This window comes from Lipotes vexillifer, unplaced genomic scaffold, assembly GCF_000442215.2.
Source record: "Lipotes vexillifer unplaced genomic scaffold, Lipotes_vexillifer_v1.1 scaffold916, whole genome shotgun sequence".
NCBI classification, from domain to species: domain Eukaryota; kingdom Metazoa; phylum Chordata; class Mammalia; order Artiodactyla; family Lipotidae; genus Lipotes; species Lipotes vexillifer.
The window spans coordinates 1,869,475-1,895,514 of NW_006798383.1; the positions used below are offsets into that span (position 1 = coordinate 1,869,475).

Here is a 26,040-nt window from a genome sequence, read left to right on the forward strand (position 1 = left end):
CATAGAGATGCTCACGGACAGTGAAGGCTGGATCCTCATTGACCAGTGTGGGAAGCTCTATGGTACGATACTCAATTACCTTTGTGACGGGGCGGTCCCCTTGCCCGAGAGCCACTGGGAAATTGAGGAGCTGCAGGAAGAAGCCAAGTACTACCTGGTCCAGGGCCTGGTGGAAGAGTTCCAGGCAGCCCTGCAAAACAAAGATACTTATGAGCCTTTTTGCAGAGTTCCTGTTATCACCTCATCCAAGGAAGAACAGAAACTTATAGTGACTTCAAATAAGCCAGCCGTGAAGTTGCCCTACAACAGAAGTAACAACAAATGCTCGTATACCAGCAATTCTGACGACAATATGTTGAAGAACATCGAACTGTTTGATAAGCTGTCTCTGCTTTGATGGAAGGGTCCTGTTCATAAAGGATGTCATTGGGGATGAAATCTGCTGCTGGTCCTTCTACAGCCAGGGCCGCAAGATCGCTGAAGTCTGCTGTACCTCTATTGTCTACGCCACGGAGAAGAAACAGACCAAGGTGGAGTTCCCCGAAGCCCGGATCTATGAGGAGACCCTGAATATTTTGCTGTATGAGGCCCAGGATGACCGGGGACCTGACAGCGTGCTTCTGGAGGCCACAGGTGGGGTAGCCGGTTGCTCCCACCACCTGGACGAGGATGACGAGCGGGAGCGGATCTGCATTGCCCAGATCTGTTAAAGGGGCAGGCCTGTTGTCCCTTCGGCTGATCTGTGGTCTGGTGCTTGTTGGGACCCCGCAGGGTCTGACCAAGGGCAAAGCTGCCCCTTCCCCTGCCCTCCTTGTTGACCCACTCCATCCCGGGAAGGCCGCCTGGCCTGCTCACAGGCATAGTGCACAAACCACTGCCCAATGGGCTCCATTCCTTCCTCCTCGGCCTTCTGCCCCGTTAAGCGGGGCTTACTTCCCCCAGCGTATGCCCTGCCCTTTGCATAGAAGAAATTAAACACGGCCCCAGACTCTGTTCTGGCGTCCAGACAGGACCACCGCTCACACCAGCAGCCTCAGGATGTCTCGCCTGCTGTCATTGTAGCTGTCACCTGGAAATCCCTTCCTGTCTCTGCCTCTGATTCTTACACAGTGTGGAGTGGCCTTCAGCAAGTAGACCGAGAGGGCATGCAGATCCCTTTGGGTCCAGTCAGTGTGTGTGTTCATGTTAGTTTAAGGGACGTGTGCGACTGTGGATGAGGATGTGTGCCCGTGGGGCCTGGGTGGCCCGCGCTGGATCCCTGCTGTCTGCACGGCGCTTGTGTGGGATGGACGTTCTCGGTTACCTACCTCCCTGTTTCCTCTGTGTCCATGACGCACAGGGGGAGTGGTGACGAATGTGGGTGGTTGAGACTAGGCTGGTAGAGTAGTTTCAGGGAGATTCGGTTGTGTGTTAAAGTATGGATAGGCTTTTTTTTTTAATATAAATTTATTTGTTCATTTTTGGCTGTGTTGAGTTTTCATTGCTGTGCGTGGGCTTTCTCTAGTTGCGGCGAGCAGGGGCTGCTCTTCGTTGTGGTGTGCAGGCTTCTCAATGCAGTGGCTTCTCTTGTTGCGGAGCACAGGCTCCAGGCGTGCGGGCTTCAGTAGCTGTGGCACGCAGGCTCAGTAGTTGTGGCTCGCGGCTCTAGAGCGCAGGCTTATTAGTTGTGGCGCACGTGCTTCATTGCTCCATGGCATGTGGGATCTTCCCGGACCAGGGCTTGAACCCATGTGCCCTGCATTGGCAGGTGGATTCTTAACCACTGCGCCACCAGGGAAGCCCAGGATGGGTTTTGTCTGCTCTTCGAGGGAAACGTTACTGTTTTATGCCAAAAGTATTAATACAGGCAGCCTTTGATACAGTGTGTTCCAAAAAAATGAGTTTATATTTTGAAATGGTTTTTACAGCTCAGACTTTGTACATCCTACCGTACTTGTGACAGTTGTATGCCTTTATTTTGTATCCAGCAACAAAGCCTACAATAAAACTTTAAAACCATCATGACCGAACCTAAAAATCATGTATCAGGTAGATGCTTTTTCAACTGTTGTGTGGGAAACTTTCATATTAGGCCATTTGGATTTTATTAAGTGCTAAGGATGGGAGGGAGGGGGCTTAAATAATGTTTTGTAAATATTTTATACAGTTTAAGTTTTAAACACCAACCCTGCTGTTTGGGTTGAACTTTTTTAGAAAATTAAAGTGAATGTCAGTTGTGATGTTTTCTGTAGGAATGGAAAAGCCATCATGTAAGTTCTTTTATTTTAATGTTTACGTGAAGAGTAACTTTGTGGAACAGTCTGATTAGCTGGGGCTTCTACACCTTATGACCAAACGTTTCTGGCTATCTCTCTACTTTCACATTTCCTCCAACTTTGCACTTATAGTTTGTAGTCTTTGCTTCCCTGGGATATGAACAAGTTCTTGAAACATTCCATGGTGAGTGATACTGTTAGTTGCATACAGCCGTGAGCTGACAATGACAAAGTGTTGGCTGGTCCAAGCTCTGTTATCAGACATATTTTACAAGGAACTGATTTCTTATGTGAGCACTAAGGGCAAACAAAAGTCAATATTTGTATTTAAGAACGATTCAAGTAAAACACTGGCCTAAGATTTGGTAAAGAGTAAAGTTTTATTACACTGTAATAACTTACAATGGAAAAAGCAGAACAGATTTGGGTCCCTCGTAATGAGGTTTTTTTCAAATAAGTCATCTGATTGTGGTGACTGGGTGCCTCTGCCCACGATGGTTCCGGGCCTCGCCTCTCCATTGTCCTCCTGCAGTGGCTTAGTGGGGCAGTTGCTGTGCAGGTACCGCAGCCTTCCCTCTGGAATGTGTGCTCTCTAGGTCTCCACCCAGAGTCATTGTAACATGTGTGTGTCACTAACCTTTCTGTCTCTTTGTACCATGGAAAAAAACACTATGAGCTTCAGAAGTAGTCATTGTATGTTGTACAAGCATCTGTGGACATATATAAAATAAAAGTTATATAACGCTTCTACTTAAAAAAAAATGAGCAAACTGAGACCCAGAGAGGTCATGTGACTTGTTCAAAGGTTACAGTTGATGACAGCTTGGATTAGAGCCAACATTTCCCTAATCAGAGCCTAGTTGGTTAACTTTTGACTCTTTTTGTTTTGTTTCTGGTTGAGCTTGTGTTTCTTCCACTGGATGTGATTGATAGATGAATTGAAGGGTGTGTGTGTGTGTTTAATTAGTGCTTCTATGATTTCTTTAAGAAAGCCTTTTCTACCCTAAAGTTATGAAAATAGTCTCATATTTTCCACTAGAAGCTTGATAGTTTTGCCTTTTACATTTAGAATGTTAGTCTCTCTAGAATTGATCTTTGCGTTTGTGAGGAAGGAATTTCATTTCATTTTTTTCCATATGGATTTCCAGTGTCCCCAGCATCATCTACTGGAAGAATATGTATTCTCCACTGATCTGCAGAGCTATCTCCATCATAAATCATGTCCTTACATGCATTGGTTTGATTTTGGATTCATTATTCTGTATATTTTTCTATTTATTTATCCCTGTATCAGTACCATGCAGCTTTATTCACATAGCTTTATAATAAGCCTTGATATATAGAAGTTAACTATTGATAGAAATCAAAATATGGAGTTATAAAAATATTTGTTTTTGAATATGTAAAACATGCAACACAGTACAAAATTCAAAAAATACAAAAGGGTACATATCAGAAAATCTCTTTACCCATCTTTGTAGCATTTATTTTCCCTCCCCAGAGGCCACCACTTTTTCTTGTTTCTTGGAGATTAGTTTAAATTAGATTCTATACAGAGTTTTCTAGAACTCACCTAGAAGACACCTACCATGGATTAAATACTAAAATTTGAAAACCTTTGGTAGGGAAGATGGCTTTTTTGTTTGTTTGTTTTGTTTTGTTTTTTAAATGTTAAGAGGCAATGGTATATAATGAAAGAGCACTCTCTTGAGCCAGATGGTTTAATAACCATTTGACCCTTAGACAAATGCTGGAGTTTCTTAGCCCTTGGTTCTGTTTCCTGTCTATACTTTCTTCCTATTTCTCATCTTGTAAAACAGGGTTAATGATAAACCACACATCCTACCTCATGAAGTCATTGTAGGGAGTAAATCTAACAACACTGTTTTTCAGTTTTGATGTCCATATGATAATTTTTCATAAATGAGCTTTTTTTTTTTTTTTTTTAAATTTGGCTGTGCCAGGTCTTAGTTGTGGCACGTGGGATGTTCGTTGCTGAGTGCAGGATCTTTGTTGCAACACGCAGGATCTTTTTCTTTTAGTTGCGGTATGTGAACTCTTGGTTGTGGCATGTGGAATCTAGTTCCCTGACCAGGGATTGAACCTGGGCCCCCTGCACTGGGAGCACAGAGTCTTAGCCACTGGACCACCAGGGAAGTCCCTAAGTGAGTTTTTTTTTTTTTTTAATTAGAACAAATTTGAAAAGTAGAAAAAATAATCAAAAAACAATGAACAAATGAGGGGCCATAACTGCCAACCCCTTTGTATTATGGAACTCCCAGTCTGCCAGTGGAACAGTTGGTTCGTAGGTGACACATTTGGCTGTCTAATATCAGATCAAATGATGGAACCATTTTTTGTGTATGGTGTTAAAGAATGTTCTAGTTTCATTTTTTTACATGTAGCTGTCCAGTTTTCCCATCACCATTTATTGAAGAGACTGTCTTTTCTCCATTGTATAGTCTTGCCTCCTTTGTGGTAGATTAATTGACCATAGGTGCATTGGTTTCTTTCTGGGCTTTCTGACCTGTTCCATTGATGTATATTTCTGTTTTTGTGCCAGGACCACACTTTTGATGACTGTAGCTTTGTAGTATAGTCTGAAGACAGGGAGCCTGATTCCTCCAGCTCCGTTTTTCTTTCTCAAGATTGCTTTAGCTATTTGGGGTCTTTTTTGTGTCTCCATACAAATTAAAAATTTTTTTTGATCTAGTTCTGTGAAAAATGCTATTGGTCGTTTGATAGGGATTGCATTGAATCTGTAGATTGCCTTGGGTAGTATAGTCATTTTCACAATATTGATTCTTCCAATCCAAGCATATGGTATATCTTTCCATCTGTTTGTGTTGTCTTCGATTTCTTTCACCGGCATCTTACAGTTTTCGCAGTACAGGTCTTTTACCTCTTTAGGTAGGTTTATTCCTAGGTATTTTATTCTTTTTGTTGCAATGGTGAATGGGATTGTTTCCTTAATTTCTCTTTCTGATCTTTAGTTGTTAGTGTATAGAAATGCAAGAGATTTCTGTGCATTAATTTTGTATCTTGTAACTTTACCAAATTCATTGATTAGCTCTAGTAGTTTTCTGGTGGCATCTTTAGTATTCTCTATGTATAGTATCATGTCATCTGCAAACAGTGACAGTTTCACTTCTTCTTTTCCAATTTGGATTGCTTTTATTTCTTTTTCTTTTCTGATTGCTGTGGCTAGGACTTCCAAAACTACGTTGAATAAAAGTGGAGAGAGTGGGCATCCTTGTCTTATTCCTGATCTTAGAGGAAATGCTTTCAGCATTTCACCATTGAGTATGATGTTAGCTGTAGGTTTGTCATATATGGCCTTTATTATGTTGAAGTAGGTTCCCTCCATGCCCACTTTCTGGAGAGTTTTTATCATAAATTGTGTTGAATTTTGTCAAAAGCTCTTTCTGCATCTACTGAGATGATCGTATGGTTTTCATTCTTTAATTTGTTGATGTGGTGTATCACACTGATTGATTTGTGAATATTGAAAAATCCTTGTATTCCTGGGATAAATTCCACATGATTGTGGTGTATGATCCTTTTAATGTATTGTTGGATTCGGATTGCTAGTATTTTGTTGAGGATTTTTGCGTCTGTGTTCATCAGAGTGATGGTGGCCTCATAGAATGAGTTTGGGAGTATTCCTTCCTCTGCACTTTTTTGGAATAGTTTCAGAAGGATAGGTGTTAACTCTTCTCTAAATGTTTGATAGAATTAGCCTGTGAAGCCATCTGGTCCAGGAAGTACGTTTGTTGGGAGGTTTTTTGTTTTTTGTTTTTTTTAAAGAGCAAAACCATAATTTATTAGAAGAATGTGAGGTAGTTCAAAGAATGAGTACAAACATCAGGTAACTAGGAATAGAGCAAGTTCAGGATATAGGCATGGTTCACTACCTTGTCCAAATGCTTCCTTTGGAATTTTTTTTTGAATTTTATTTTATTTATTTTTTTATACAGCAGGTTCATATTAGTTATCTATTTTATACATATTAGTGTATATATGTCAATCCCAATCTCCCAGTTCATCCCACCACCCCGCCCACCACTTTCCCCCCTTGGTGTCCATACATTTGTTCTCTACACCTGTGTCTCTACTTCTGCCTTGCAAACCGGTTAATCTGTACCATTTTTCTAGGTTCCACATATATGCGTTAATATACAATATTTGTTTTTCTCTTTCTGACTTACTTCACTTGTATGACAGTCTCTAGATCCATCCAAATCTCTACAAATGACCCAATTTCATTCCTTTCTGTGGCTGAGTAATATTCCATTGTATATATGTACCACATCTTCTTTATCCATTTGTCTGTTTATGGGCATTTAGGTTGCTTCCATGACCTGGCTATTGTAAATAGTGCTGCAGTGAACAATGGGTGCATGTGTCTCTTTAAATTACAGATTTCTCTGGGTATATGCCCAGTAGTGGGATTGCTGGGTCATATAGTAATTCTATTTTTAGTTTTTTAAGGAACCTCCATACTGTTCTCCATCATAGCTGTATCAATTTACATTCCCACCAACAGTGCAAGAGGGTTCTCTTTTCTCCACACCCTCTCCAGCATTTGTAGATTTTCTGATGATGCCCAGTCTAACCGGTGTGAGGTAATACCTCATTGTAGTTTTGATTTGCATTTCTCTAATAATTAGTGATGTTGAGCATCCTGTCATGTGTTCTTCTTTGGAGAAATGCCTATTTAGGTCTTCTGCCCATTTTTCGATTGGATTGTTCTTTTGATATTGAGCTGCATGAGCTGCTTATATATATTTTGGGGGTTAATCCTTTGTTAGTTGCTTCGTTTGCATATATTTTCTTCCATTCTGAGGGTTGTCTTTTCGTCTTATTCATGGCTTCCTTTGTTGTGCAGAAGCTTTTAAGTTTCATTAGGTCCCATTTGTTTATTTTTGGTTTTATTTCCATTACTCTAGGAGGTGGATCAAAAAAGATCTTGCTGTGATGTATGTCAAAGAGTGTTCTTCCTTTGTTTTCCTCTAAGAGTTTTATAGTGTCCGGTCTTACATTTAGGTCTTTAATCCATTTTGAGTTTATTTTTGTGTATGGTGTTAGGGAGTGTTCTAAGTTCAGTCTTTTACATGTAGCTGTCCAGTTTTCCCAGCACCACTTATTGAAGAGACTGTCTTTTCTCCATTGTATATCCTTGCCTCCTTTGTCATAGATTAGTTGACCAGAGATGCGTGGGCTTATCTCTGGGCTTTCTATCCTGTTCCACTGATCTATATTTCTGTTTTTGTGTCAGTACCATATTGTCTTGATTACTGTAGCTTTGTAGTATAGTCTGAAGTCAGGGAGTCTGATTTCTCCAGTTCTGTTTTTTTCCCTCAAGACTGCTTTGGCTATTTGGGATCTTTTGTGTCTCCATACAAATTTTAAGGTTTTTTGTTCCAGTCCTATAAAAAATGCCACTGGTAATTTGATAGGGATTGCATCGAATTTGTAGATTGCTTTGGGTAGTATAGTCATTTTCACAGTATTGATTCTTCCAATCCAAGAACATGGTATATCTCTCCATCTGTTTGTGTCATCTTTGATTTCTTTCATCAGCACCTTATAGTTTTCTGAGTACAGGTCTTTTACCTCCTTAGGTTTATTCCTAGGTATTCTATTCTTTTTGTTGCAATGGTGTATGGGATTGTTTCATTAATTTCTTTTTCTGATCTTTCGTTGTTAGTGTATAGGAATGCAAGAGATTTCTGTGCATTAATTTTGTATCTTGCAACTTTACCAAATTCATTGATTAGCTCTAGTAGTTTTCTGGTGGCATTTTTAGGATTCTCTATGTATAGTATCACGTCATCTGTAAACAGTGACAGTTTTACTTCTTCTTTTCCAATTTGGATTCCTTTTATTTCTTTTTCTTCTCTGATTGTCGTGGCTAGGACTTCCAAAACTATGTTGAATAATAGTGGCGAGCGTGGACATCCTTGTCTTGTTCCTGATCTTAGAGGAAATGCTTTCAGTTTTTCACCACTGAGAATGATGTTTGCTGTGGGTTTGTCATAAATGGCCTTTATTATGTTGAGGTAGGTTCCCTCTATGCCCACTTTCTGGAGAGTTTTTATCATAAATGAGTGTTGAATTTTGTCAAAAGCTTTTTCTGTATCTATTGAGATGATCGTATCGTTTTTCTTCTTTACTTTGTTAATATGGTGTATCACATTGATTGATTTGCGTATATTAAAGACTACTTGCATCCCTGGGATAAATCCCACTTGATCATGGTGTATGATCCTTTTAATGTGTTGTTGGATTCTGTTTGGTGGTATTTTGTTGAGGATTTTTGTGTCTATGTTCATCAACGTTACGGGCCTGTAATTTTCTTTTTTTGTAATATCTGTCTGGTTTTGGTATGAGGATGACGGTGGCCTCATAGAATGAGTTTGGGAGTGTTTCTTCCTGTGCAGTTTTTTGGGAGAGTTTGAGAAGGATGGGTGTTAGCTCTTCTCTAAATGTTTGATAGAATTCACCTGTGAAGCCATCTGGTCCTGGACTTTTGTTTGTTGGAAGAGTTTTAATCACAGTTTCAATTTCAGGACTTACGATTGGTCTGTTCATATTTTCTGTTTCGTCCTGGTTCAGTCTTGGGAGTCATTCTTAAACACCACCACAAAAATAAACTGAAAATGGATTAAAGACCTATATGTAAGACCGGGTACTATAAAACTCTTAGAGGAAAACATAGGCAGAACACTCTTTGACTTAAATTGCAGCAGTATCTTTTTCAATTCATCTCCCAGAGTAATGGAAATAATAACAAAAATGAACAAATGGGACATAATTGAACTCAAAAACTTTTGTACAGCAAGGGAAACCATAAACAGAATTAAAAGACAACCCACAGAATGGGAGAAAATAGTCTCAAACGGTGCGACTGACAAGGGATTAGTTTCTAAAATTTACAAACAGCTCATGCGGCTCAATATCCAAAAAACAAACAACCCAATAAAAAAATGGGCAGAAGACCTGAATAGACATTTCTCCAAAGAAGACATACAGATGGTCAATAGACACATGAAAAAGATGCTTGACATCTCTAATTATTAGAGAAATACAAATTAAATCTACAATGAAATATCACCTCACACCAGTCAGAATGGCCATCATCAAAAATCTATTATATAAACAATAAATGATGGAGAGGGTGTAGAGAAAAGGAAACCCTCCTACAGTGTTGGTGGGAATGTAAATTGGTACAGCCACTATGGAGAACAATATGGAGGTTCCTTAAAAAACTAAAAAAAAAAAAAAAAATTACAAAAAAAACCAAAACTAAAAATAGAGTTACCATATGATCCAGCAGTCCCACTTCTGGGCATATATCTGGAGAAAAACATGGTCCAAAAGGATACATGCACCCCAGTGTTCATTGTAGTACTGTTTACAGACGTGGAAGCAACCTAAATGTCTGTTGACAGATGAATGGATAAAGAAGATGTGGTACATATATACAATGGAATATTACTTAGCCATTAAAAAGAATGAAATAATGCCATTTGCAGCAACATGGATAGACCTGGAGATTATCATACTAAGTGAAGTAAGTCAGAGAAAGACAAATATCATATGATAGCACTTATATGCAGAATCTAAAAGAAAGATAACACAGATGAACTTTTTTTAAATTAAAAAATTTTTTTTTTATTATTATTTTTTTTTGCGGTACACGGGCCTCTCACTGCTGTGGCCTCTCCCGTTGCGGAGCACAGGCTCCGGACGCACAGGCTCAGCGGCCATGGCTCATGGGCCCAGCCGCTCTGCGGCATGTGGGACCTTCCCGGACCGGGGCACGAACCCGCGTCCTCTGCATCGGCAGGCGGACTCTCAACCACTGCGCCACCAGGGAAGCCCTGAACTTTTTTTTTTAAAAAAATGAGGGAACAAGTGTCAGTCTATATTATAAAAATCAGAAAACATTAATTTCTTTTTAAAATCAAATTAATTTTAATAGAAGTTTAATTTTTTCCCCTTGTACACCAAAGGATCATCCTGCCTACCTCCTGGCATGTGCAGTTTGGAAACCAACTGGTCTAACACATAGGAGGAAGACGCCTTATAGTAGAATTGAGTTCTTTGCCTTTCACATTCTCTTCAAATTTCATACATCATTGAAAGGCATTTGAGTGAGAAAACTAATCTTTAAAACAAGCATAGCCAGTATAATGCAGACTTCTTGTACTGTATGTTGTGCCCTTCTAAAACTAAGTATATGCTTTGGAATCCATACCTAGGTCTTCCTTTATTCTAATGTTATAGTAAATAAATTAAAGATTTTACAGAATATGGACATTGTTTAGCTGGACAAAAGGAGATGTTTCCATTTCAATTCTCTTTGGAAGATTAATATTCTTGTAGGGCTAGGGGTGGAGATTGATGACTAAAGGTACATTATAATTTCTTATTAAAGAATATGACTCTTTGATAACTTATTTTTTTATGATAATGTATTCTTTCAATTTGGAAAAGTTATTCAGAATGGTTCAAATAGCAATAAAATTATTTTTAAGTTTTGGAAATTGGACCTTTCCAGATCCAGTTGCCAGTGACTGATATAATTAAGCTTTATAAATCACTACATCGTACCTTGGAATGTAGTACATTTAGCTCTCTTGTGTATATATAGAATTCTTACCTCTTAAAATCACAGGAAAAGTACCATTTTGAAGTATTCAGTTCGCCTGGCTTGTGGACTTCACTTTGCTTATATTGGGGACACTAATTTATTCATGAGATAAGGGTTTTTGTCCTTTTAAATACTCAATTATATATCTGAACGAACTCTTTGGCTAGCACAGTAGTATCAAAAGTAAAGCTAAGGGCTTCCCTGGTGGCACAGTGGTAGAGAGTCCGCCTGCCGATGCAGGGGACATGGGTTCGTGCCCCGGTCTGGGAAGATCCCACATGCCGCGGAGCAGCTGGGCCCGTGAGCCATGGCCGCTGAGCCTGCGCGTCCGGAGCCTGTGCTCCGCAACGGGAGAGGCCACAGCAGTGAGAGGTCTGCATACCGCAAAAAAAAAAAAAAAAAGGTAAAGCTAAAAGCAGGTTCTTCCCCCACTCTCCTCCTCTCTACAAAACACACAGAGATCACAGACTCACTAATTATGAGTAGAGCATAACTACTTATCTTAGGAACAGAGAAGAGAAATAAGGAAGGCCCTAACCTGGAGAGAGTTAGGGACAGGATATAGCACACTCTTGAGAAGAGTTGGTAGGGGCATGTCCCAGTAGCCTGCAAGTCCCTATGGAGTGTGTGGCTAGACATGTCAGATTAGGGCAGGAATAGCAATTCCACCAGTGAGTTCCAGCAGGTGTGATAGCAATAGCATAGATCTGAATGCGTGTCGGTTCGCAGCAGACTGCCCTGGTGATGAGGCCAGAGCCTGTCTTTTGAGAGGTATTCTGGATGAGTCGTGGCTGTTACCAAGAATGCCAAGCCACACGTGCACAGATAATTCACCAATTCTATCAAAGTGCATCACAAAAATCCAGTCTTGAGACTCCAATTTCAACAGCATTAGCACCTAAATTCACATTATTGCACTATAATAAAATTACATCATCTTGCTTATAGCCTAGGACCTACTGGCTTCAGCTAATTTATTAAGTCATTGCAAGGTAACAGTTACTTGGGAGTTTAAGCCTTAGAAAGGATTTTCTTGAGGTTCCCTACCAGTACTATGGAAAGAAGAAAGCAGGGTTAGAGAGAGATGGGCTTTTGTGTATGATTTTAGCCCAGTTTGTTGGTTTCATTTTCATGTGAGAGTCTATCCAGGTTGCCCAGGATTGGAATCCATTTGGTCCTAGTTTCTCTCCTTTTCTGTCAGTACCCTCTGTGCTGCCATTCCCCCTCTCTCAACGAATCCTTTAAGTAGTGTAACTACCCATTTACTCTAGCTGCCTTTTTTTTTTTTTTTTAAATTATCATTGTTTTGGAGTTCCTCATTTTCTTGTATGGAAAAGATTCTGAAGAAAAGATCTTGGACTTCCCTGGTGGTGCAGTGGTTAAGAATCCTCTGCCAGGGTTCATTCAGCCTTGGTCCGGGAAGATCCCACATGCTGTGGAGCAACTAAGCCCGTACACCACAACTACTGAGCCTGCGCTCTAGAGCCTGCAAGCCACAACTACTGAGCCCCCATGCCACAACTACTGAGCCCCTGTGCCTCAACTACTGGAGCCCGCACGCCTAGAGCCCATGCTCCACAACAAGAGAAGCCACTCTGGTGAGAAGCCCTCGCACCGCAACGAAGAGTAGCCCCTGCTTGCCATAACTAGAGAAAGCCCACGTGTAGCAATGAAGACCCAACTCAGCCAAAACTAACTAACTAAATAAATTAATTTAAAAAAACAAAAACAAAAACAGATCTTGATCCAGTCATTATTTTTGCTCTTTACATTTGCCAACCCTCTCCTCTTTAGTCTTTAAAAAAAACTGGCTAAAAACCAAATTGTTATTTCAGAGGTTGGAAGAGTAGTGGAATTTTTCTTTAAAAAATGAACTTAAGAAAATGATCCTGCTATGATCCTCAGGTTTGGTTAAATAAATCATCTTTTTCAGTTCACTGTAAACTACAAAATTTATTAAATTATCTCAGCTGTGATTAAAATTAAAATGTGTCTTGTTACATTAATATGTGAAAATTAGTTCAATCCTATAAAAATACTACATATTATAAATAATCTTTTAGATGCCTTAGGGAACTAAGGGGAATCTTAGTAACAGTAACATTTGCATATTTTCTCCTCAAATAGTAATATTTCCATGTTTTGTTTATAAGCAATAAATATATATACATATTCATGGATATTTATATTATGGGAGAATTTTGTTTTTGGCTGTGCTGCTTGGCTTGCAGGATTTTAGGTCCTCAACCAGGGATCAAACCTGTGCCCTTTCAGTGGAAACATGGAGTCCTAACCACTGGACCGCCATAGAATTCCCACTATGGGAGAGATTTTAATGTATCTTGGTCAGCTGATCAAAGGGCTTAAAAGATCTGAATTTAGTGATTTAAACTATTAAATTAAAATAACCTTTTGCATATATGGAGTCCTGTTATAGCAAATACTGGTACAAGAAAGGGTTGTAACAATTGATAGTTGTTTTTTTTTTTTAAAAACCACACTTTTATGTTCTGACATGATGGTCCTAGTAATGGATATGGTGATCTAGTAGCCAAAATATTTTTTAAAATTTGTGTTGCCGATTTAGAACAATAAATGCTTTTCTTTGATCTTTTCTATAAATAGGAGTTTTTATAAATACTCAATTTATACTATAAAAGAATTTGAAGTGTATGAACTTCTTCAGGATTCTACTACCATGGAAAGCCTTGGATTGAAGGTAAAGATTTTAAAATGGAGTTTACCTAGTATAAAGCCCACTACTTAGAGCTCTGGTGTTCCTAACAAATGATGTTGGATTACCACAGCAAAGTATGCAGTATAGAACTGTATTCATTCTTGATTGTTCTACTTGGGACAGGTATTAATGAACAGTTTGCCACAGCTCATAATCATGATGATATTGCTATCTTTTGCTTGGGGAAGTCTGTGTAAAAGTAAGTCACTGCTAATGGTAGATAGTCTTTAGGTTTCAGGTTTCAGTTTTTTTTATTTTATTTTTTTTAATGATGAAAGTTCCTATAAAATTAACTCTTCCCTCAAAAGATTTTAAAATGGATTTTTTATTACTTAAATAAAATTCTTATGCAAATTTTGTTACTTTCTTCATGGGGAAGTCCAGTGTCCTTAAGAATGCAATCCTGAGAGAAAGTTGTTACATATTGGAGAAAGGCAGGATGATTGTGTTGTTATGGCAACTCAAATGGAGAAAATGAAAATAGCACAGATAAGCTGCATCCTGTTGTCATAGCAACCATAGTTGTGAAAATGATTAAAGCTGGTCTAGAAAGGATGTACTGCAGCCTTAGTCAATCAGAAGTATGTAATGTAAGAAAGGACAGGGAGAATTGGTTTTAGACAGAAGTTAAATCCCTCTGGTGCCACAAGTTGCTAGTATCATTGCATATAGACAGATCTCTGTCCTTTCTAATTATATTTCAACTCAGTTTTATTGCCTCAGATCATAATAACGGTAGGAAGGAAAGATAAATACAATAACTATATGAAAATGTTGTGAATAAAGCTTTTTTGGTAGCACATTTAGAAAGAAATTGAAGTCACAAAGTGACTGAAAGACACTGAAAGACACTGAAAGTGTCTTTAAAAGAACAGTAAAATGTTTTCATTTTCTCCTCTTTCCCTTCTCTTTTCCCTCATTTCTTACCCAATGCTTTATTTTCATTCTTTTCTATAATCTCTTTTCTGTATCATTTTAGTCTTAAGTGTTGAACTGCAACATAAACGCCTAATGTCATGGCAATTTGTAAAGCATCAAATGAAGCATTGTGACTGCAGATGAACAGATGGGTTTGGTGATAAACGATAAGCATCTTGTAGGTGAAATTTGTTTTAGCTATATCCTTCAAACTTTCTCTATAATCAGAGCTTCTTAATTATTTTAAATGCCATTATTTCTTTCCCAACTTCTATTTGCCCACCATAGCAAAATATTTCTTCCCAGTGGAGTGGAGACATGTTAGGAATGAAAGCTGTGCTCTTTGTTCAGCATCTGGCTGTTTGCACAGGTTTTTGTGGTAATAGAATCGGAATCTCTGTGTTAGAGTATTGATCTGCTGCTTGGTAGGTACTGTGTAAAAGAAGTATCTCAGTAACAATGTGTTAAAGTGGTTTAAGAGCAGTTTCTATTACAAATGGGGTGGAGGAAGATGGAGTTCTGCGAGACTGGACACATGCTATAAATATCCATAAAACTGAAGGGTTGATCTAAAAACTGTGGTGTTGAAATTCCCATATTTCTTCCACATTTAATTGCAAATAATTGAACACTACCTGAGCATGAGTACATGAATGCCATTGCCCTTTTGCCTTTTAGTAGAGGTTTTTATATTTAATGTTCTTGTGTTGTAGTTGGAAACTGTGGTGTGAATGTAAGTCAGTTATGAGAGATAGTATCGACTGACCATAAAAACAGTGTTTTAAAGTAATCCATTGAGTATTTTCAGTCAAAATCCAAATATTAATGTTGACTTGCTTAAATATAAGTTAATTTTCATAAATAGGCTCTTTAAACAATGCTTGATTTTGCCTGACTAGAATCTGTCCTTTGGTATAGGCATAGAGAAGAAAGTTTTTATGTGCAGGCTCAGCGGCCATGGCTCACAGGCCCAGCCGCTCTGCGGCATGTGGGATCCTCGCGGACTGGGGCACGAACCCGTGTCCCCTGCACCGGCAGGCGGACTCCCAACCACTGCGCCACCAGGGAAGCCCAGAAACTTCTTTTTAGAAAAGAGAAGATGGGGAAAGAGAAGAGAGAACCAGAGTTTTTTTGTTTTGAAAGATTTGTAAAATACTTTTTTTTTTTTTTTTTGCGGTACACAGGCCTCTCACTGTTGTGGCCTCTCCCGTTGCAGAGCACTGGCTCCGGATGCACAGGCTCAGCGGCCATGGCTCACAGGCCCAGCTGCTCTGCGGCATGTGGGATCTTCCCGGACCGGGGCACGAACCCATGTCCCTTGCATCGGCAGGCGGACTCTCAACCACTGCGCCACCAGGGAAGCCCTACTCATCCCCTTTATGCTGTTATTTAGTAGTAGTAGGTCATATGTGACTCACGTGACTTAGATCAGACAGCTTAGGCTAGTAAATGGTTCAGATACCCAGCAAACATGTCAAAGATTCCTTCAACAAGTTAGCTAACATTTTGTAAGCGAGTTAGAAAATGAAAGCCTACCATATGTGCCTGTATACTGTTATGCCTAGATATTGTAGCGCACTGGGATATAACAATGCATGAATTTGAATCTCCCTTTCTCTTAACTTATCTTGGAACAAATTTTTGAGGCTAGTTTGTAAATCTGTAACAACGTTTTACATTAGAATCTGATGTGCTGATTTTAAGATTGGTGTCTAAAAGTGGACAGTGTCATCATCACACCAAATGTCAATGTGCATTTGAGATTTACTAGTTTGCATCTTGGCTTGTGCTAAGTTAGATTGTAAGATCAGGTAGTTAATTTTCTTGGAAGAAAAAAAAATTAGCTATACTCATCACTCCCCAGTTCACAATTTCTTGTCACATTTCACTTGCTCCAGAAATATTCATTTTGGAACCTTCTTGTGAATATGTAACTCTTAATACTGATGTCCTGAGAGAAAGGGGAAGAATTTCTTATCTAACCTAAATAATAACCACACCATCACAGAATATGTCCTCACAAACGCATCAAGCAATCAGATAGCCAGTAAACCTATTCTCCTGCTAAATTCCATAAACCTGAATGGGGAGGGTAGATTATGTTCATTTTTGTTTCTTACTAGGGAACATGACACCTGATCTTTGAAATGGTTATTTATTTCATATATTGTAGCTGCCAGTCAGCCAGCCAGCCGTTTGCAAATAGTGAAATAAACACACTGCTGGAAAGGAGTTTCTTTTCTATGGGTCTGTGGTGCCCAGGAAGTCAGATGTAATGTGGTTCCATTTATTTATGTAGGCATTTATTCTCTTTCTAATGAGCAAGTAGTTTTCTTTTTTCTTTTCTTACACAAAAGTTAAATAAAGGAGTACCCAAGGAGGGCTGGGATACTTGGTTTGTAGTAGTTGAAATACTGTTTGATATGAGGAGATTTTTTCATAAAGAGAGTTTCCCTCTCAGTTAAGAAGCTCCAGAGAGCGCTCCCTTTTGATCTCATTGTTAGAGCAAACACATCTGTATAGAGGGGGATATTCCAGAAGTCCAGTGTGAGGATTTGTCTCATCATCCACCTCCCAATCAAAGGATTTTACTCTGTGGCTTCTTTTGCTCTTTTTGCCTGTGAAGTGAGGGATAAGAGCTAATTGCTCATATGGCAGCCAGCCTGCCTTAATATGTGGATTATTAACATGATACTGTCCTCTGTTGAGTCATAGCAACTGCTGTGAACAAATGTGTAAATCCATACTGGAAAAAAAGTGTTGCAAATGCCTTTCATCAAAATGGAAGACTGCTTCAACTTCTGTTTACTCCTCTAGTTGCAATCAAGCTTTCTTTTTCTTTTTTCTTTTTCCTCTCTTTTCCCTTTCTCCCCTCCCTCTCTCTTTCAGAAATACAAAAAGCCTAATCCTCCCAATGAGTACTGTGATCATTTGAAGTTTGTGTATAGGCCAACCCCATATCATCAAAAATTGTTGTGTAACCCCATGATTCCCAGGCCTCAGCTGGTGGCCTAGTTATTTCAAACAATATTTAATGCAATAAATTCTAGTGCAATAAAAGAATTTGGACAGTCCCTTAGAGCTTATTGCAGTGGGATTTGACTTGATTTTAATAAAATGAAATTCCAGTATAAACAATTTCTTTGTGGCATGATTTAAAAGGCCTTTAAGTACAGGTATAGGAGATTGAGTTTGTAAAACCTAATCTGAATAATTGCAGTTTTATTCTTACCGAGTAAATGAACACTTCAAAAATATAGGAATTCTCCTTACTTAGCATAAGGTGATTTTTAATAATTAGCAAAAGAAATGTAAGTGAACAGCCTTACTTTTTGTACTGTTACGGGGAGAATAAAGATAACCACCTGGCTGTATGCATAAATTTGTTTACTAAGTTGGTTGATTCCTATAGATGGGTATTAGAAATGACTTTTTGGTACAGAAAACATGTGGCATCTAGGTATTATGATGCCATGCTGCCTGCTAATGTTGAATATTTTGTGTGATTTTTTTTTTTTTTTAAAGAAAATTGTTCTTACTCATTCAAATTCAACAGTCTTACAGTAAAGTCAGCCATAGACCAAATATTCAGGACTTATGTTGATACAAATGAAAAATACAACACAAGTATTTGGTAATTAAGAAAACCAGAATGTCAGTGTTAGAAAAATTTGGTCATAGTCTTGTACTCTGGAGTCCTTATCTTAAGCCAATGACTTTTAAGATCTTTTGTTTTCTGTACTGAAACAGAATAGTGAAAATGTTTTTATAGAAAGTTATGAAAGAGAAGTATGTATTAATTTGCTTTGGGTCATTCTAATCTCTCTGGTAAATTCATAATTAGGAAGGCCTATTTAAGACTGTGTTCTAGTCTCACAGGTACACAGCTTCTGCATATCTGGTAAATCTAAATTCATATGTGAGGAGGTTATGTTTTTTTAAAGCATATTATTTACACAATTCACTGGAATGGCTCCTTTGGAAGTTGGGTGGCTCTCTTATGTAATTATGTACTTAGTAACCCTGCATTACACAGCAGTAGGAATTCAAGTAAGAATAATTTACTGCTTATGCATAGTTATTAGAATTTTAAAGCAATTGTACAAAATTCTAGTTTATCAGAGTGTTATATTTGACTAATTGCATACTTAATAAATAATAATGAATAAAATTTATTTTAGAAAGCAGCCAGGTTTGAATCCTAACAGTTCTAAATAAGCATCAGGAGGTGCTTCCTCCTCTCCCCCTTCACCATATTGTTTAAAGGGATTCCCATCCTTTTAGGCCAGATTTTGTAGTGAAACTAATAATTACTGTTAAAAAAATCCATATTAGATATGTTGAAGATAGACTTAAATCATAGAATTATGGAATTTTATTGCTGCAAGGTATTGTTAGAAATATTTTAATCTACTCCATTTTACCAGTGGAGAAGCTGAGGCACATGGAAATTAAGTGAACTGCTCAAGATCTTACAGTTGGTTTGAGTACGAGTCTGCACCTTGTCCTGGATTAGTGTCTTAACTCCTGGATTAGTGTCACACCTATTCTCAGTTGTTATGATAATTCAACAGTTCACTTCACCAGGGATTTCTTGAACACTTCTGCTGGACTAGGCAGTGGACTAGGCATCCAAAGATTATAAGAAAAGTGTGAGTTTATATGGGCTAACAATAATGATATCAAACTAGTAATATTTTACATTTAAATTCTAATTTATCTAGTGTTTTTCAATGTTTATAAATGTTATAAATGTTTAAAGTTGGCTGAGCCTTTAAATCTAAATTTTCTACTAGATTATAATTTCTTTAAGGCAGGGACTCACTTGTTTTTCATAACATTAATCCAGTTTCATTTTGGAATGCTTAAATTAAAAACATTTTTTTTTGGAGCATTGATGACATTGTTGGAATAAGTGTAGCTTCCCATGGTATCTACTCTGGGGATAATACTCATTTCAGAATTACACTTCTTTCTGAATTGAATACTTTTGATTTCAAGTTAAAAATTGTCTCATTTCCGCCTTAAGCAAGAAGGAGCACCTATTTTAAGGGTACAGAGATAGCTCATGGAACTAAAGGGGAAGATGTCAGGCACCACAAAGACATGGAGCCAGGCATTGGAACACCTTTAGTGCTCAAGGCAGCCTACCTGTATACCTGGGATAAATCCCACTTGGTCATGTTTTATAATCCTTTTTATATGTTGTTGGATTTTATTTGCTAGTATTTAGTTTAGGACTTTTACTTATATATTCATGAGGAATATTGGCCTGCTAATCTCCATTCTGCTACTGAGACTGTCCAATGAGTTTACAAATTTCAGTTATTTTCAGTTCTTATATTTCCACTTGGTTCCTATATATATCTGTTATTTCTTTGCTAATACTTTCTATCTTTCCATTTCTTTCAAGAGTGTTTGCCCTGAGTTATTGGAACATTTTTATACTATTTATTTATTTTTAAATAAATAAATTTATTTATTTATTTATTTTTGGCTGCGTTGGGTCTTCATTGCTGCATGCGGGCTTTCTCTAGTTGCGATGAGCGGGGGCTACTCTTTGTTGCAGTGTGCGTGCTACTCATTGGGGTGGCTTCACTTGTGTGGAGTGCAGGCTCTAGGCACGCGGGCTTCAGTAGTGGCTCTCGGGCTCTAGAGTGCAGGCTCACTAGTTGTGGTGCGTGGGCTTAGTTGCTCCGAGGCATGTAGGGTCTTCCTGGACCAGGGCTCGAACCCATGTCCTCTGCATTGGCAGGTGGATTCTTAACCACTGCATCATCAGGGAAGTCCTGGATTATTTATTTTTTGTATTCCATTTTATCTCCTCTGTTGGCTTAATAGGTACTTTTGTTTTGTTTTAGTGGTTGCTCTAGAGTACAATATGCATTTAGAAATATTTACTGAGGGAAATCCCTGGCAGTTCAGTGGTTAGGACTCGGTGCTTTCACTGCCAGGGCCCAGGTTTGATCCCTGGTCAAGGAACTAAGATCCTGCACGTTGCATGGCATGGCCAAAATAAAAATTATTGAGGTGAAATTCACATAACATAAAATTAACCGTTTAAAAGCAAACAGTATAGGGTCATTTAGTACATTCACAATGTTATGCAGTCACCACCTCTATCTAGTTCCAAAATGTTTCCATCAATCCAAGTAAAACTTATTCATTAAGCAGTTTCTGTCCATTTCCCCCTTCCTCCAGGCCCTGGCAATCACTAATCTGCATTCACCTATTCGGGATATTTTATATAAATGGAATCATACAATATGTGATCTTTTGTATATAGCTTCTTTTAATTAGGATAATGTTTTTGAGGTTCACCTTGTATCAGTACTTCATTTTTATGGCTGAATAATATCCCATTGTGTGTATATACCACAATTCATTTATCTGTTCATTTGTTGGTGAACATATAGGCTGTTTTTACCCTTTGGTTATTGTGAATAAGGTTGCTGTGAACATGTCTGTACATATATTTGTTTGGGTATTTTCAGTTCTTTGGGGACTATACCCAGGAGTGGAACTGCTAGAAGTGGTCACATGGTAATTCTATGTTTAACTTTTTGAGGAACTGCCAAGCTGCTTTCTACAGTGGCTGAACTTTTCATATTCCCACTAGCAGTGTATGAGGGTTTCAGTTTCTCCACATCCTCACCAATACTTGTTATTTTCTGGTCTTGTTTTGTTTTGTTTTTAATTGTAGCTTCAAAAGCTTTTGAGACTGGGTAGGACTTCGATTATAAAGATCCTTCCAGTCTATCTGGATCTCCTGGCATGCTTTTTTCCTGAGGTATCTAGATAGCTCTGGGGTTTTTTTGTTTTTGTTTTCTGTTGCCATCCTAGCATGTGTGAAGGGCATCTCGTGGTTTTGATTTTTATTTTCCTAATGACTAATGATGTTGAGTCAGTGTTTTTTTTTTTTTTTTCAATTTTTGTATTTTCTTTGGAGAAATGTCTATACAAGTCCTTTGTCCGTTTTTTTTGTTGTTGTTTTTTTTTTTTGGCAGTACGTGGGGCTCTCACTGTTGTGGCCTCTCCCATTGCGGAGCACAGGCTCCAGACGCGCAGGCTCAGTGTCCATGGCTCACGGGCCCAGCCGCTCTGCGGCATGTGGGATCTTCCCAGACCGCGGCACAAACCCGTGTCCCCTGCATCGGCAGGTGGACTCCCAACCACTGCGCCACCAGGGAAGCCCCCTTTGTCCATTTTTAATTGAGTTGTTTGTCTTTTGTTATTGAGTGGTAAAGTTCTTCATATTGATATATTCTGGTTACTAGACCCTTATCAGATATATGGTTTGCAAAACAGTATGCGTCTTTAACTTATCACAGTCTCCCTTGAAGTATTATTTTACTTCACATATGTATTGTCAGGCCACTCAAGATGGCTGTTCTCTTGCTCTCTGTACATCCCCTGCCAGACCAGTGCCTGCTTCACCTATATATTACACACATGACTGACCTTCCTAGTACTTGCCCCAGGCCCCAGCTAGTGATCGCTCTTATCAAAGGGGCGGTGAGGGGCTTGCCCTTCTATTGGTTCCCCTGGTAACTAATGAACCCACCTGATGTCAATTCCCCTATAACTGGTAAGTCCTCCCGGCTGACTGCTGGACACAGTGGTGTGTCATTCCAGGACCTTGCTTCAGACGTGTAAGCTCCCCCATCCATTAACCCATTGTTGTCTCTGTTGTTGACTCTCACCTCTTTCTAAAGCCTTGAAGCTGGGCAAGCACAGGCCTTGTAGGCCTGTGGGGTGCAGCCCAACAACATATAATGTATTTCCATTTCCTCCTCCTATTCTTTGTGTTGTTTTCATATGTTTTATTTCCAAATATATTGATATCACAGTTCATTATTATTTTTACTTAAGTTGTTATTGTATTTAAAATTTTTAATTAATTAATTAGTTTATTTTTGGCTGTGTTGGGTCTTCATTTCTGTGCGAGGGCTTTCTCTAGTTGCGGCAAGCAGGGGCCACTCTTCATCGAGGTGTGCGGGCCTCTCACTGTCATAGCCTCTCGTTGCGGAGCACAGGCTCCAGACGCGCAGGCTCAGTAGTTGTGGCTCACGAGCTCTAGAGCACGGGCTCAGTAGTTGTGGCTCGCGGGCTCTAGAGTGCAGGCTCAGTAGTTGTGGCTCACGGGCCTGGTTGCTCCACGGCATGTGGGATCTTCCCAGACCAGGGCTTGAACCCATATCCCCTGCATTAGCAGGCAGATTCTCAACCACTGCGCCACCAGGGAAGCCCTAAACATTTTTTTAAATGAGAAAGATTTAAAGATACTTACCCACATATTTATATTTCTGGAACTTTTAATATATTTGTGTGGGGGACTTCCCTGGTGGTGCAGTGGTTAAGACTCTGCTCTTGCAATGCAGGGGGCCCGGGTTTGATCCCTCGTCAGGGAACTAGATCCCACATGCATGCAGCATTAAGAGTTCGCATGCCACAACTAAGGAGCTGGTGAGCTGCAACTAAGGAGCCTGTCTGCCACAACTAAGACCTGGTGCAACCAAATAAATGAATATTAAAAAAAATTTTTGTGTGGATTGTATCTGTTATTTCCAAATATATTTGGAAAATATATGCTATCTCCCCACTCACGCCCCTGGTTTTCTTTATGGGATACCAAATTATACATTTGTTGGACCACTTGTTTATTTCTCATGGGTCACTGAGGCATGATTCAATTTTTTCCAGTCCTTTTTCTCTTAGTGCATTATTTTGCATATTTTTGCTATTTCTTCAGATTTACTGATCTATTCTTCTACATTGTTGTAGTTAGCTGTTAATCCCGTCTCATGAAATTACTATTTCATACATTGTATTTTCCTTTTCTGGAAGTTTTATTTCATTCCTTTTTTGTATCCTACGATTCTAGAATCATAGAATAGGTGTTGTTAGACTAGCTAATGTTAGAATAGCTATTTTAATGTTTTGCCCTGCTAATTTCCTTTTTTTAAATTAAAAAAAATTTTTTTAAATTAATTATTTATTTATTTTTGGCTGCATTGGGTCTTCATTGCTGCGTGCAGGCTTTCTGTAGTTTCGGTGATTGGGGGCTACTCTTTTTTTTTTCCGCAGGCAGAAATGAGTTTATTGCATTAGAAAAAATACCAAAGAAAAACAGCAAACACCTCCGTACTCCAAACAATTATTAGTTTGACTTCAAGGGCGAAAAGGAATCTCAAAGGTACAAAGTTTATTTCTGGGAGGGGGTGACAGTCTCATCCCTCCTCCTCCTTCCCTGTCCCTTTAAACCAATGGACATCGATAAACCTGTGTGATATAATCACACACATCTTTCTCATCGTGCTTGCCTGTGCACGCCCGTGTGGAGCTAGCTGGTCACAGTGAGCAGGCTCCTGAGGTTCTGGGATAGACAGAGAAATGTGAGGATGGGGCTGGGGGGCGTTCCTAGTCTGAGACCAGGTTTCCAGTTAGTTATGGTGGGACTGGGGTTGGGGAGGGAGGGGTTGCCTTCCTGCAGAGCTGAGAAGACGGCTTATTGATCCCTCCTTCTCGCCAGGGGCTACTCTTCATTGTGGTGAGCGGGCTTCTCATTGTGGTGGCTTCTCTTGTTGCGGAGCACGGGCTCTAGGTGCACAGGCTTCAGTAGTTGTGGCACGCAGGCTCAGTAGTTGTGGCTCACGGGCTCTAGAGCGCAGGCTCAGTAGTTGTGGTGCACGGGCTTAGTTGGTCCGCGGCATGTGGGATCTTCCCGGACCAGGGCTCGAACCCATGTCCCCTGCATTGGCAGGTGGATTCTTAACCACTGCACCACCAGGGAAGCCTGGCCTGCTAATTTCATTATCTCTGTCATTTCTGGATCTGCTTCTGTTGACTGATATTCCTCCTGATTATGGGACACATTTTAATGCTTCTTGTCTCATCTAGTAATTTTATTTTACTTATTTATTATTTTTATTTTTATTTTTTATTTTTGTGTGTGTGTGTGTGGTACGCGGGCCTCTCACTGTTGTGGCCTCTCCCATTGTGGAGCACAGGCTCTGGACGCGCAGGCCCAGCGGCCATGGCACACGGGCCTAGCCACTCCGCGGCATGTGGGATCTTCCCAGACCAGGGCATGAACCCATGTCCCCTGCATCGGCAGGTGGACTCTCAACCACTGTGCCACCAGGGAAGCCCTATTTTATTTTTATTATATTTTGGCCACACTGTGAGGCTTGAAGGATCTTAGTTCCCCAGCCAGGGATTGATCCCAGGCCCATGGTGGAAACACCCGAGTCCTACCCATTGGACCGCCAGGGAATTCCCTCATCTCGTAATTTTAGATTAGACATTATGAATGCTACATGATTCAGTATTTGTATTTTGTTGTCTTTTTAAAAGAATGTGTTGAGTTTATTTTGGCCAGCAGTTAAGCTTCTTGCAGTTTGATGCTGCTGTGACTTGATTTTAAGCTTTATTAGGATAGGTTTAGTGTAACCTTTATACTAGTGTAGTTTATCCCTACAAGTGAGGTGTGAGCTTTCTGGGGCTCCTACTCAATGTCCCACATGTTCAGTTAGGCTTCTGCAATCTGGCTGGTCAGAACAGAAAAGTTCCCCAGCTCTGTGTGGGTTCTAGGAGTTGTTGAGCTTATAGCTCCTTCATGGTTTTTTGCCTGGCCTTATGGAGTTTCACCTTATGCAAACAGGACTTAGTGTTTAGGAATAGACTTAAGGAGTCCCCTGTTCAGTTATCTAGAGCTTTTTTCTGCATAATTCTTTCTCCAATACTCTGACTCACCAATTCTAGTCTATTTAGCCTCCCCACATTCTGTTCTCTGTTTCCTCAATAAATGGTCCTATTTTGCTCTTCTTGGAGTCCCCTTTCTCATGCCACAGACTAGAAAGTGCTTTGAGGTTTAAGACTTGGACAGTTTTAAGGATCATCTCATTTATTACCTGTCTTTCAGGGATTACAGTCTGGTACTGCCTGTTGTCCAATGTTTTCAAATATACGTTTCACGTATTTTGTCCCTTTTTCTTTCAGTCTATGATGGGAGGGTAAGTTTGATACCAGCTACTTCCTTATGGTAGTAGCTGAGGTCTAATGTTCTTTTACTTAGAGTTTCTATTTTATTTAAATTTAATGTACTGGAAGTCCTCACTTTGCATGGTTCTGATATGCACAAATTTCAGTTACTACAGTTTAGTTAAATAACACCAATCCCCCAAAACATGGTTCAAATTTCAGTTATCAGAGTTTATTAACTGTAATTTTTGTAAAGTGCAAACTTCCTTGCTAGCTCTCCAGTCCACAGATCACTATGTGGAAAACAGATGCACATCATAACCAGTCAGTCGCTTTCAGTCTGTTGATTAGTCACATGCATACTGCACAGTGTGCACTTGTGGGCACGCCTGACCTGGGTCCTCTTTAAGATCTCCTACAAGACTATAATGAAGGTACTGGCCAGGGCTGAGGTCTCATTTGAAGGCTTGATTGGGGAAAGATCCACT

General features: G+C 39.4%; 1 protein-coding gene and 1 pseudogene across 1 annotated transcript in view; both read left to right on the top strand.

Annotated features, from left to right (window-relative positions):
- The window catches only part of LOC103090818 (BTB/POZ domain-containing adapter for CUL3-mediated RhoA degradation protein 3 pseudogene), a 915-nt pseudogene extending 205 nt beyond the window's left edge, over positions 1-710 (top strand).
- BTRC (beta-transducin repeat containing E3 ubiquitin protein ligase) overlaps positions 1-26,040 on the top strand; it is a 185,620-nt gene that overhangs the window by 25,233 nt on the left and 134,347 nt on the right. The gene's annotated exons all lie outside the window — the stretch shown is intronic.